Source organism: Pithys albifrons, chromosome 4 (assembly GCF_047495875.1).
Source record: "Pithys albifrons albifrons isolate INPA30051 chromosome 4, PitAlb_v1, whole genome shotgun sequence".
Lineage (NCBI taxonomy): Eukaryota > Metazoa > Chordata > Aves > Passeriformes > Thamnophilidae > Pithys > Pithys albifrons.
Window position 1 is genome coordinate 48,411,359 of NC_092461.1, and position 12,208 is coordinate 48,423,566.

Genomic DNA, 12,208 nt, shown 5'->3' on the forward strand with positions numbered 1-12,208 from the left:
GTTGTTGGAAAAGAACAGTAAAGACAGAGTTAGTATAGGAGCTGAGGAAATAATAAAAGTTATAATTGACAGCAAAGTCAATCCTTGCAATGAAGCTAAGGAAAAAGCTGGATAGTAAAAAGTATGTTAACTAGCATAAATACTTCTGTTCATGACTGTTCAACTTTTTTAACTATTATCTACTTCAAGGCAAGTATTTTTCTCTTTCAAATATTGAACACCCAGTTTAATGTCACCAATGGGATGTATATTATTTGATTTTTAAATTATAAAATTATTGTAATTTATGCTGAACATATCCAAAACAGAAAACAGATTGGTTTTTTTCCAAAAGTATGTACAAGCTGTGAAATTTCAGAATCCACATAACACACTCTGGAAAGGATTGCATTATTGTAACACTCTGCCAAAGGCAAAACTATTCAGACCAAAATACAGAATGTGAGAAAAGAGACTGTATAGCTATTAACTCTCATGGTCAATTCAGAGTACTTTTCCAGAACCAAAGACTACTCTCATCTCAGAGAAGTCTAAATTACTACAGATGCATGCAAGTTAAGTGCCAAAGCATTACTTACTTTATTACTTCACATTGAAAAACACACTGGCATTTCAGACATGGAGAACATCTGAGGGACAGTGTCATGCTCTGTACTGAAAATGTATTTGTAGCAAAAGAATAGGAGGAACTCACTTTGAAAAGTAATAATAATTACAAAGAACTGTGAAGGTACTGTAACTAGCAGAACAAATGCTTTCTTCCAAAAATCATCCAAAATATTAAAAAAATCTATAAATTTTATCTAATATCAACATGCAGTTTGTTAATGAGTTGCAGAACACTGCTCATAATGCATTAACACTGCAGACACGAGATAAGTTAATACACCACAAAAATAGCTGTAATTTAGCATTTTAGAGTCAACATTTAGATAGCATTGACAAAATGCAAAATTAGAATAATCAACATAAATCAATAAAATGAAATTAAACACAACACTGAATTTCATCTGATAACCATTATGTCCTATACTTAAACAACTGCATTCTATAGCTGATAGATTATGCTTTCATCTACCATCAAATGCCAAGACTCTACCAACATTTTGTTGCAAAACCAAGCAGATTGAAATGTACATAATTAGAAGGCATTTTTAGGCAATTAAATTTGCTTACAGGATGAATACACAAGTGTTATATAGAGATATGTAATATGAAAGCATAGCAGCTGACAGTTTTGACAAAGGTTGCTGTCTTATGTTAAAAAAAATAAAATTAATGGCATATAAATATCTTTTTGTCTGAGCAAGTACAAGGAATCCATTAGATGAAATACACAAACACAAACATCTGCTTCTCCATGGTGTACTAAAGCTCATATTAATGTATGTAGTTATAGTTGCTATAACTGTTAAATAAACAATAAATCATAATTAACACCAACAAAACACAGCTAAAAGTACTTAAAATGTTCTGGAAATGTTTTATATTACATGTCTATAGCCCTGAAGTGGTGGTCCTGCTATAGCCAAACCTGTTATTAGAAAGTTTCTATCACCCCCTTATACTTTGTTTATTATTTTTCAATATCCATAGGAATGAGCAGCTTTGAGACATATACTGCATTAAGATAAACTCTACAAATTTTCAAAGCAACTCTGGAATCACCTTATTTCCAAATTTGGGGTATATCTAGTATGGTAATGCAAGGTATTCTAGAAATGTCAGTGGGGCACAACTGAATAGCAGGCAAGTTCTCTGAAAATTTTAGAATCAAATGACCAATATTTGCATGAATATCAGTCAAATATACTAATACCTTTTAAAAATTGCATTTTTAAAAGTGTTCATGCAAAGTATTTGTTATGGAAAGATATTTACACATCAAAATTGAAAAAAAATTTCTTAATTAGAAATACTTTTCAGTTTTAAGTTTTTACTCATCAAACATATTAGGAGAATAATTCACATAAAATCCAGAGGGGAAAAATACAATAGGTGCCTTCTCACTGTGGATACTTGATCAGTTGATATCTCATATCTTGTGATAAATGGATTAGAAAATTTTTGTATTATCTGGTAGAAATATTAATGAATTAGTAGAATTTGTGACATGGTAATGCACCAACTTCTTTCAATTAATGATGACAAGAAGGAATTGCTAATAGAATACTAATTTACACACAATAGCACTTATGGGAATCAATTCTCTCGTGATTAAGAAGCCATGCCATAAATCCCATATATTAGTTTGAAAATTCCTGTCTCTGTAGCTTTTAAGCTAAAAAATAATCTTTGTTGATGAAAATACATTTAAATTCAGGAATAAAACAATGGCAGAAACTCCATTAAATTTACATCCTGTCAATAGGCAGTCTTCATTTGCATGGTTATTGCTTTGTTTTGGAACAAGCATTCATTTGGATCAATTGCTCATCTTGATGAAGGACACTAGTATGTACAAGGGTATTATACAGATTTAGACACAAATGAAACTCTCAGTACATAAACTTATAAAGTAAATGAAAAACAGGTATTGCGCTGTAAGTCTGAAAACACTCCAAACCCTTTTTTTATCATTCTTTGATACAGAACTGTTCATTCTAAATAATGTCACTCATTGAAAAGATGTATTTTTTGTTCAAAAAGACTTTACATGGCAAACACATCCATATAAAATTCTTAAAGCTGCATAAAAGAGATATAAGTTAATTACTCCTCTTTTTCCCTCGAGGGTTTTCTTAATTTAATTCTCATCTTATCTTAAAAATCAAAGATCTTTCACTGGAAATACGGCCTCAGATTTGAGAGGCCTTATTTCCCAATACTCTTCACAAAATGAGATGTGCAATAGCACAATCAAATAGTCATAATCTGAGAACATGGAGGAGACTCTAAAACAGAAATGCTCCATGGAGTCTATATGTTTCATAAATATATGTTATTGGTCTGGATGTGATTAGACTTGAAGAGCAACATAATGCATTTAACTCTCAGGAAAGATGTTCCCTGACCATTCAAACTCCGCAATGCTAAAGATACAGACAGGAGAGTAGAGAGCAGTATAGTTAAGAGCACAAATATTTATTAAAATATTTAGAGTGAAAGCCTATTTTACTACATTAAAATGTGAATAAAATCAGTATATATAATATATAATATTCTTTAAATGCATTAAGCCACAACTTCAAGTAACATTCCTGTAGATACAGAGCCTGTTCCACACTCCTGAATTTTTTTTTCAGTGAGGAAATTCCCTACTAGTTAAAGTAGTTCTTTATCTGAAAGCAGAAATCCATACACAAAAAAATCACACATGTGTACTGGATGTATGCTGATATTTTTGCACAAAAATATAGTCATAGGATAAAGAAAATACAGGAAAGACTAAACCAATACATTTAATTGTGCAGTTACATAATACAGGCCATATGTAACACAAGCTATATAAAAAATACAATGGGTAAGGTAATAAGTATGGGAAATGCGTTATTCCTACCCAAGGGTAAAGATAAGAGAAAAGAAGGTAGAAAATAATATACAAGATGAAATTGTAAATATTCTCTAAATCAAATAAACCATATAGACTGCATTACTTTTTTATAAGTCTCAAGAGGTAAGCTAAATAAAGAATTCAGAGAGAGTACTTTCATGATTTTGTTTCTCTGAATAAAGTCCACATTTTAATTTTTCTAAGAAAAAAAAGACAGAGTAATATTTCATAATATCAATGCACTAAAGTTACACATTGGATTTCAAATATTATGAATCCTGAAAAGAAAATCCTCTCTCTCTCCCCTATCATTACTTTCTCTTTTCTAGCCTCTTTCATTTCCCACTTCTAACCATATCTTCCTTTTCATAATCCTCAATCTATCATTCTTTTACTTTTGACTACAAACATCTTTTAAAATGAACACCACTTCATTTTTAATTACTTTTGATTACTGTTTTAATACTAAAAGTGACTTCATAGTATATAAATAAATAAAAATTTTAGTCATATTAGAATTATTTTTGAGAGACTTTGTCTATGTACAGTCAAGGAACACTTCCACCCAGGTGAGAGACATAAATGTTTCAGAGATAAAAATAGGCATATTTTTCTTTAAATTGAAAGCAAATCTATGCATCTAAAGACTTGCCATTTTTAAGTACACATTAACTTTGTCTTTTTTCTTGTGTTTAACCTACCATTGCTATGATTCCCCTAAAACTTTAGTTCCATATTTCAGAAACATATCTTTACCCCCAAATAATTACATGGACACTCCATTTTTACTTCATTCCATTATGAGATGTATAAAACCATTTCAACTATGCAGTCTACTTTTGTTCAATCCTATTTAAATATGTCAGGACTTTCCCATGATTCTGTTCTTCAACTGCTCCTAAGAAATCAAAAGTGACTGCAACAAAACTGGGTATTTGATGACACTTCAATCTTCTCAACAGACAGTGATGAATGAAACCATTACAGAATGGTATCCAGAAAATAACTATCAAATCTACTGTCTCTGTGTAGGAAAAACAGGGGAAAACCACCAGCGTTTTCTTTGTTATCTTATGAAGGCAGTTTCTGCATTACCTTTGTTATCTCTGGATGGAGACACAGTTTGCTAGACTGAATTGAGCTTCCAAAACTTTGGATAGTGAGATCGATTGAACACTTCAAAAACAATTGACAGGGAACAGAAATGAGTATCAGTGCCATGGTACCCTAAAATATGAGGGCTTTCTCCTTGAAATTACCTTGGCATGTTCAAGAGAGATTACTCATGATACTAGATGAAAATAATTGCTTTTTAAGAAAAACAGTATCCTGCCTAACATTATCAGTACAGGACACATACTCTATGCATAGCCTACTTCTTTTTCAACTTTTCTTCATGTCTTACATATGAAAATTCAAAATCATGTGAAAATGTTTACATTCTGTGCTTCAACTTTTTCTTTCGACTGATAAAGGAAATATAATTAAAGAACTATGGCTTTATTCACTCTTTCATATACCATCTATTCTAGTTCAGAGGCAGGGGTGACTGCTGAAAGTAGAAATGCTTCATACCCTTAGAATTGAACAAATAACTTTTCCACAGGTTTTTTGATTCAGTGGTGTCCTGACAATGCAGTATTCTCTGACAGAGTGTTGACCCTAGCTAAAGGAAGGGCACATACATTCAAAATATAGCTTGAATTTTACGTTGGGCTTACCTATAATTCTGCAGGTTTGCCCTTCCAATCCTTCAAAAATCTTTGCATTAATACAACTGAATCTTTGAAATATACAGGACACTACTTCTGCAAATTGCATCGGAACTTAAAGATTACAGGCACTGTTAAGAAAACATGTCGATCTCTGATATTCAGGAAGAAGAATTTTGTCAGCATCTTCTATTGAAAAGTCTGAAATATAAGAAACATTTTGCTACTTTATTTAATGACCTTAAATTATCTTCCAAAAATTTTGATAATCTCTTTTTAAGTCATGCATGTTTCTTGAATACTAATGCCTCATCTGATACAGTATCTGTTATTTTTTCTGGTTTTTGAAATTATTTTTATTATCTATTTGTGTTTTTGTCTAGTATTTACTCACAGTTCTCAGTTCTTCACTCATGGTACTTATGTAATCAATATCTATTTTTTTCTCATAGATTTTCTTAGCTGTAATACTGCCAGGGCTATTTCTGTGTGACTGGTTAGGTTAAATTCTTAACAGACAAACTGTACTTAAAGACAGGATGCACTTTCATAAGAGGTTGTAGTAGAAAAATCATTGTACGGAAAGGCAATCAAAAGGGCAACAGCAGTATGACATCTCCCTATTCCTCCTTGCTTCTTTCTGCAGACTGCCAACTGCATCCAGAGACTAAGTTGAATTAGTATCATTTTGCTGTTTCCTATGCAAACAGAACATTTAAAACATTAAGATGAAAGAAAACACAGTCCTGTTCAGAGGTTCAATCCTATATGCAAAAGGTTCAAGGAATCTGCAGCTTCCTTAGGTAGATTCTGTCAGGCTGCATCACCATTAGATCAGGGTCATAGGTACAGTATATCTCAACATGCAGATGTCAGTACAGAGTCATGGCATCTCCTTCCAGGTGTCCTCACTACTATACCTTTAAAATTACTGTTTGTAATGATATGGGGAAGTCTATAGGGAACAGTAGTGTGCCACACATAGCAGATAATACCTATCCTGGAGGCACTGACTAGTTACTCTGGTGCTCCTCCACTCCTAACACTTAAATCCATAGGGCTTTGTGACCGAGAGTCTGAGGAATGCAGGCATGAGCTATTGGCTGCCCATGGCAGAGCGTGCAGAACCACCTCAGATGCTTCTGTCTAATGTGCCATCATCCCATGCAAACATGTCATGGAAGACATTACTGATAATGTAAATCAGAGCAGAATTCAGGCTCTTATCAGGCATTGAAGACTTAGGACTCAAGAGTGAAGAATGCAATTTTTTCTCAATTTTGTCTCTATTCTAGGACACTACAATTGAAACTTTGGCTTTCCAAACCAATTTTGTATATGCCCTGCAGCACTTGAGATCAGTGGTACTGTTCCAGACAGAAAAACAGATAAAAGTCAGATAAATATTGTTTTAATATACAAAACACTTCTAAATTGAAAACTTTTTAATTCCATATTTTATTGTGATTTCTATTCTTCTGCCTGTTTTTTGTTTGTTTGTTTGTTTGGGGGGGGGGGGTTTGAGGTTTTTTTTGGGGGGGTGTGTGTGTATCACAATTATAAGATTTCACTTGTGTTCAGAGTCTGGAATGCTCCAAGAGTAGCCATATAACAAAATATATCTCCTCTATCTAAAAAATGGAGAAGGTGGCTCTGAACAGGTGTTGCTAATAAATATGAATACATCATCTGTCTAGATCACAGTTTTAAGCCTGCCTTAGCCGGGAGATGAAGATAACATTCTTAGTTAACTACTATGAAAGGGAAAAGTCTGGGAAGAAAAATCATTCTGCAGAACTCTACATGGAAAGGCAACAGTGAAGATATGTAGGCATTGTACTTTGAATTTATCATCCAAAAGCCTCTGGAAAACAAGATACATCAAATTCTGATCCTGACTCTTATAAGCAGCAATTGTTTTATCCTGAAACTCCCTCTGATGCATTAAGTCAGGGACCGGGAAATGCAAGTGCACATCTGGCCTTTCACAGCTAGGGTTTCTAATTCCTGAGTTAGAGTTAAACCAGATTCTGCTGCTCTTCTTCAGTTCTTACTCCTGCACTTTTAGCTGTATAATAGTTGAACTTCAACAAAAAACTTGGAAATTATCAGTATGTAGGTAAGCCTAAAACTGAGACTACAGCATGAATTTAGGAGGTGACACAGTTGGCCAATCTCAAAACTTTAAATTCTGTGTTGTTATTAGAATGAGATAAATAATATGCCCCATAGAGATATATTTGCAGCCCAAAACTGAATCCAGGTATTTTTGGAACTGAAAAATTCCCATTCACTTGAATAGATTTGGATCAATGTTTAAATATAGGATGAAACCTGCTATATAAAGATCCCTTTCATTGTTCTTTCCCTTCCCTCCCCTCCCCTCCTTTCCTTCTCTACTCCTTACAGTGTGCTCGCCTTTTGCAAGTACATAAACTAATGTGATTAGAACCTTTTATTGTCTGATGCGGAAGACAGAACAATACTATTATCATCATTATTATTGCTAGGTTTACACTTTTTGCTATACATTTGTAGGAAGGAATGAAGATAGTCGAGTAATAGAACTTGGCATTTGGGGTGAAAGAAAGTATGTGACAGTTTTTAGTTTCTAAAGAAATCCATTCATGTACAAAATGGAGGAAAGAAGAGTTCTTTTAGATTTGAGAACTCCAGCTGTATGGAGATATAAAAAGCAGCTTGTATAAAAAATAACACTGGAACATTATTTCTGTCATGTGTGATGGTGCAAGAAGGTTTCAGATTCAGGTCTTTAGAGGATGACTTTCCAACCATACATGCAGTAGATACCTTGGTTTGGTCAACTAAATTAGAATCAGCATAACCCATACTTGGATTCCTGAGGCTCGCACAAACACATTAGTCATAATAAAATTCAAAACTAAAAAGCAAGCTAAATCTGTGCTAGAAGACTTCTTGTCTAATGCATGTGCATTCTAACACAATTCTTTTACAAAAGCAGATCTATTTTGGCTATTCTAAAGCAGAACTATGTAATCTAAATGGTCTCTACATACTAAAAATTTCACACCAAAGTGAAAAAAAATAGGTACATCAAGCACACACGCATTACAAAAGCATGAAATGTATCTTTATAGTCTCATGCTTTCATGTGGTTTTTGAAACCCTGACAAACCTGTCTCAGAATGCTGTTTCTTTTTCGGCAATGGTTTGTCATCAGTTATTGTACCATTCACCTTTTTCTGCTGGTCTTCCCATGTTACTTCTAGCATAACCAAAAAAAAAAATTAAAAAAAAATCAGAAATATTATGTCATCACCATGGCTAGGCTTCACGAATGAAGATTTGGAAGAAATATTATATAACTTACATTATAAGATACCTGATATCATTTGGGATTGATCATTCATGTAAACAAACACATTATCTCTAACATGGCGAAAATTTAAATTCTTAAAGCCCTGTGGTGAAGAGAATAGTACATATCTTAAACACTCAGGAAGAGACATCTTATACAAAATTTAGTATCTATATAACCTGTCAAATATTCTGCTGTCTCTGATATTTAAAAATTGGTATGAAAAATAGAGACTTATTTATGCAATATTTTGGTTCATTCTTAAAAGTTATTACTTTACATTCTATAGCCTCTTGCATTACCTTTGTGTTTCTGTAAATTATAAAGGAAGTTAGAAATATTTTGGTAAAAATGTCTTCTAAAAGGTAAAAAGTCAACCAACCAACTAACCAAGCAAAACAAATTAATTAAAAAAAACCCAACAAAAAACAAAAAAACGCTGAACAAGCAATCATGCATGTTTACTTTAAATTGACAATGTATTTTCCACAATTAATTTTTAAGCCCAAACTAAGTTGGATTTACTTTCTAAATCTGGAACATGATTTAAATTCAGTTTTTAATTCAGGCAGATTAAATTACTCAATGAAACCTTCTCTTTCTATTATGGATGCTGTGCCTGAAATTGGCATTTCTGATCTAACTGGTCAGGAAAAAAGCTATGAATAGAAGCACATGTGCTGCTCTGGAGAGACTACATTCTTTGGACTTGAAAGATTTAGTATTTTTGAGGTTGCCAAGTATTTTTTTCTACACTTTAACTCTCTATCTTCTGACAAAATAGATGGTTGACATAATATTATAATTTTTAAACCTTTTTAGTATCTCATGACAAAACCAAATCTAGATCAATGAACAGGACAGATTCCATACTCTAAAATCCATTTTTGGTTTGGGCTGTTAAGAATCTGCTTATTTTGCTGATCCATCAAAATGAAGTTCCTCACAACTATTACCCACGAATGTTAACTCTTTTATGTTCATAGATATAACCAGTGATGGAGAATAATATGATAGATACAGAAAACATTTTTAATCTTATGCATTCAAAATAAATTGACATAAAGTGATATTAGCCTATGATTCTTTTTTTATTACTTTACTTTTTTAAAGGAGACTCATGAATACCTAGCATTCAAAATATAAGCATATAAGAATATTATCTGTAGGCATCCTGCAGCCTTCTTATCTGTGGCTGTTGTTGGCCCTTGACAGGCTGCTGTCCTATAAAAGGCTGCTTTGATTTTTGAAAGTGATGGAGATGTAGTCTTTAGTTAGTGCATCAACAAAATTGTCACTATAATGATTTCCTCACTCCACAGGTAGACAAACTGAAACAGAAAGTATCATCTTTGAAGTACCATGTGTAATAAGTACTACATGGGAAATTTCAAAGGGAACAGTTTGTTACAAAACTGTGGAAATAAAATCTTATTGTGTTTCTTGCTAGCAAAATCATGATTCTTTTTTTCCTTTATGAAAATCCACAGTTAGCAATAAAATACTTACTGATGTACTTTATGCTTTCTTTTTATGAATTAGTCCAGAAGTGCCTTCTTAATTAATGCATTAAAAAACATCAATTATTTTTGAAAAACTACCTTTGCCTTTGAGGAGTAATCACTTCTAGGGGAAAAAAATAGACTATAATTTAGGTCAAATAGTGAAGGTGATACTTAGAATAAGATAAAAAGTAGGCAGACAGTAATCTACAACATAGGAAATTTTTCAGAATATATAACAAATAATCTAAATACTGAAGAATATCAGGAAGCACAGTGATTTCCATGTCAGCTTCATGTAGATTTCAAAATATCCTCTCTCTAACTTTCAGTCAGAGTTTGTCTAGAACTAGTGATTTGGTTCAGAACCTAGAAACTTTAGTTTGCTCAGGGTTTGAACTGGAATGATGCAGCAAACTGCAGAAGTACAAGATGATGCAGCAAAATACCAGGTGCTAATTATGATGAATTTTCTTATGCAATTGCGTCCCTCTTCCCTTCTTTTCTTGATGCTACAAGAAGTAACAGCCTTTTTCACAACTACTCTTTCCCTGAAACACTTAATTTTCCTTTTAACTGGAATTTGTCCTTTTTCCTTTTTTTTCCAAAAATCTACTCAATCTTTACCTCATTTTCAACACCTAAAATTTCTGTGAACCAATTTTTATCAGTGCATTTCTTGTTTTAGACTTTTAATTAGGTTATCATAAAGTCTTCACTTTTTCATTAGGATATACTTAATTTTATGCAAATGAAAATCCTCAGAACTTCTCTCTATTTTTAATTTCATATGATGAATGCTCAGAAAGAAATTATGTTATTAATAATGTATGGTGACAACTACTGTAAAAATATGTCAAAATTGGATTTGGCTAGTGCTTCTTAAACACAAAGAAACATAATAAGAAGTCATTAAAACTGTGAGATAATCTGTTGAAAACTGAGAAACTGTTTTGATTCAGATACTCAAGATCTTAAACTCATGCATTAAGAATAGAAGAATTAATTAAGACTAAATTCCTTGCATTCAAGTTTTACTTTATAAAACAAAGTCCCTGAGAAAAATAAAAAGAGCCAGCAGTCTCTAGAATTCATACACAGAGAAATACTCTTACCTATGTCAAACCTCTACTAGGGGAAAGCACATGGCTTCACCTCATGACATATGAATCATCCCAGATGTACAAAATTATACCTGGAATTAATCCAGTCCCACCTTGCACCACCAGCATGTTACTAATGGCATCAAGGCCAACTCCAAATGACTTGAAGTCGGCAATGAAGACTTTATGCAAAACCTCTGTTGTTCCTACATTAGAGAAACCTTCAGGTGCCTGAGTAAAACAGCATTGATACTTCTCTACCCTGATTTAACTGGAACTAGACTCATCCAATATCTGAAAACAACACACATAGTCTTTCTGTGCCAAATACAGAGCAAGACCTCTCTGTAACATTACACAGTGAACCTGAGGACATAAACTTTTAGCTTCCCCTTTTCCCACATTAATGGCTGATCTACCTTTTTTTCTCCATACATTGGAAGAATATTTCACAGAATGATCCTGTACATTAGAGATCAGGACATTTATCTGAGACACGACAATCTGTCTTTCCTTCAAAAACTAAAATGCTGGTAAAGCACAGGCAATCTAAAGGCAGAGAAAGCACCTTGCACGTGCTCACACAGACTTACACACAGACCTCCTTCACAAGAAAATAGCATACAAATTAGTGCCAAATCAACAATTGAGTGCTAGGAAAATTTAAAATATCTTTAAATGTTGTTGCTCACAAAAGGCTATGTAAATATCACTTATATAACTATTTTAATGAATATAGGGTTCCAATAAAAATTCTGACATAATTATTTATTCTTTTGATGACATCTTCCTTACTGAGCTACACATTCTGTAAAAACCCCCTCAACAGAAAAAAACCCAAACCCTGAGCTTTATTTCCTGGTACTGAAGCTGGAATACATTAAAAGAACTTTGATGGAAGTCATCAGGAAAGCAGTAAAAAGTACTGCAACATTTCATACTATTGTTATGAGTGTAAAGCAGATGATAGTGCACTGTAGGTTATTCCTTACTCCAGAAATGTTTCTTTCAAACAGATTTCAATGCTACATTAATTATTTTTAGCTATAAATCATTTA

General features: G+C 32.9%; 1 protein-coding gene across 36 annotated transcripts in view; it reads right to left on the reverse strand.

Moving 5' to 3' along the window:
• RIMS2 (regulating synaptic membrane exocytosis 2) overlaps positions 1-12,208 on the reverse strand; it is a 448,599-nt gene that overhangs the window by 108,013 nt on the left and 328,378 nt on the right. The gene's annotated exons all lie outside the window — the stretch shown is intronic.